Below are 3068 nucleotides of genomic sequence, written 5' to 3'. Positions count from 1 at the left end.
AAATACATGCATAACAACTGGCTACCTAGCCACATACCGTATTCTTGTTTGGGTGCAGTCACACCATGCACATTTCGTGTGACACACCCCTGTTGCCAGGGTACGTGTAATTCCATTACAGGCTCTCTGTGTACAGCTTCCCCGCTGCACAAATCTCCCAATGTGTGTCATCAGCACCCCGCTATGAAATTCACGACGTTGTTAGCTCGTTACCAACAACCTCGAACTGGCTCAAGAAGCCCCTTATGCTCTACTACATGCACAAGGGCCACGCCGAATTCTCCCCAAATCATGCCTCAATAATGTTCCAGACCGTATAAAGCCGCTCACCGGGGTGTTACCGAGCTTCTACACGCCGATGTGTGTGGACCTTCTACTCATACCAAGAGCGAAACGAGCGCAAAAAAATGATTCGCGAGGTCTTATGCGACCCGCAGGTAGTCTGTCCCAAGCAGTACCGCTCCCTTTTGGAGCAATAGCAGTCGGGTAAGGTTTTGGCTCATACGAAAAAAGTGATATAGTCATGGAAGCGGACGAAAGTGCCATTGACTGACTTTATGCTCTGGTTGAGAAAACCCGTAGCCTCACCCGTCATAAATTTTTACAAGCCAACCTCAGCAAGGCAGACATTCGCTAAAGCTTTGCCTCACGCTTGAACAAGAAAAATAAGCACCGCTTGTTCATTGCGCAGTGCCGTCGGAATTTGATTATTCTGCGGCTGTCTCTCGTAAGCCTCTTTTGTTGTGATGGCAGGTCGACTGGTCTCGAGAGTTTCGTCGCGCAGCCGAGGCTGAAATGAGCTGGGTTTTGGATTTGCTCTCCGAGCTGTACCATCGCACTGCCTGGCTTGAGGCACCCTTAGCCTATCAAAAGCCTGGTTGCTACTTTGTGGTAGAAGATGTCCTAGCTATAGGTTATGGTAGAGTTTTTGATCCATTTACAGCAGAGCTCTTCACGTTTGACTGCCTTGTTAGAGTGAGATCGAAGTTTAGATCCAGTTATCCTAAATATAGCTCTAGATTTGCAAGCATTGATTTTGGGATATTCAGAGCAAAAAGTCCATCTCATCTTGCTACGACCGAGAACGGTTCAATGTAACGCTGTCGTAAATTTGTCATTTAAACTACGGCTAATGCATATGCAGCCAGGATAAGTGCAATTTTTACCTTGCAGCAAATTCTTGTTTAATCCACCCTCACTACAATCGGTGTGTAGCTTTTGTTGGTCTTGGCTCTCAGGTATAGCATCACGCAACCTGCATATGACACGTAAGCTTACTACGAAAAGGCTTTCAAGTATAGCCGGGCTGATATCATCAAGTCGATAGCCCCTTGCCGGTTAAGACGAAAGACGTTTTGTGGTGTTAGCAAATGCATCAAATAATTTGTGTAAAATCGAGGCATGTATCGCGTATATTCAATGCAGACATAATAAGATAGAACGCCTTGTTCCAGCACCGCCGTTCATTCGTTTGATCGGACGATATCCTCCAAACGCGTTTCAAGCGTTTTGCCTGTCCATCTGTTTGCGGGTCATCATGGGTTGACATATCCAATGTTGTCTCGAGCAACTTAACAATGTTTACCGAAACTTTGCTGTATAGCGCGGATCTCTATAAGATATAATGGTTATCGGCAAGACATGTTGGTGAAACACTTTGTCTAAGAGACTGCTCGGTTGTACCTCACTGATCACATCGTGGCCAAAAGCACCGCGATGAGCCATCTTGCTCTGACCCCCCATAGAGGTCATAATGATGATATTACCACACGCTACTTTTAGCAGACCGAAATATAGCCCATAGCTGCCGCTACATGTGGCGAAGGCTCAACCAGTTGACATATTTCACGCGTGTGCACATATGTGGTTACTCGCATATGCATGCTGAGCCGCCGATACACAGCGCTCAACAAGCAGTATGTTTTAAGGCGGCCAACGAGAGCGTATCATGTGTTTCTGAAAATACTCCATATTTGAGGTTTTTGTCGTGAGCAACCCCTAAACGCTGATTTTTTTGCGGATTGGGGCTTATTTACGGTAGAGCGGTACAGGTAACGCGCGCTTCAAAAAAGATACCTTTAACAGCTACAAATCATACATCTGTCGCCACATGAGTCTAATCCAGCATTCGTATTACCTCAATCGTTTAAGAAAGATAGCCATCGTACTCTTTCTTGAGAGCTGCTGTGACGAATTTACTGTGCGCGACGACGAATGATTTGTTCAGATCACAAATGGCATCGAGTTTAGTAGATGTATCCTGACATTGACGATGAAATATTTCATCCGAGTAGCTCCTGGTCGATCGCTGCCCCCAACAGTTTAGTTTCTTTTTGAAAAGATTGGTAAGGGTTGTGCCTCGTTGACATGGTATGCACTGTACCTGTGCAAATTGTTGGCCATGTGAGGCCACTTGCTTACGTCCCTCCGGGACACAAACCTTTATCAATCTGCAATGACCTTTATCCCTGCGGGATCCGCCATGAGGATCTACCTTCCCATGGAGCAAATCATAAGGAAAATCATCGGCGCCAGTAAAACAGCTGCATATAATGACGAGCAGCTGGTTTCAGCGTATACATGTGAGCTTTTTTTTAGTGTTCAATGTGGTTCTCCACAATGTGACTATTCGTATTCTGTACGACTATGGGCAAATACATCGTCGTAAGAATTGACATAGCCACGATCTGGTATCACCAGCAGTGTCACCGTACAATTGAACGTCGTTGGTTTATTAGATAGCCTTGTGACATAATCTACCTCTCCAAAAGCACATCGCTCAGAGGATTCACCGGCGTTTGTGGGATATCTCTGTCTCTTATCAGTAGCTAATAATTACACTAGGGTACGAAAAAGCTATCTGTCCATGTTATTCTACATCACATCTTTTCTAAAACTCAACTGTGCGTCGAAATTGAAGCCGACAGCTGCTTATTGTACGCACGGACAATTTGCCAATATCTATAAATTGTCATGACTCATAGGGTCGACGCCGAGTGGAAGTTGACCTCCAAACCAAATTTGATTTGAGCGGAAAAAAGATTAGTGTCGTCACTGTATTCTCTTGG

The sequence above is a fragment of the Plasmopara halstedii genome, assembly GCF_900000015.1.
Source record: "Plasmopara halstedii genome assembly, contig: Scaffold_322, whole genome shotgun sequence".
NCBI lineage: Eukaryota > Oomycota > Peronosporomycetes > Peronosporales > Peronosporaceae > Plasmopara > Plasmopara halstedii.
This window is presented reverse-complemented; position numbering follows the sequence as displayed.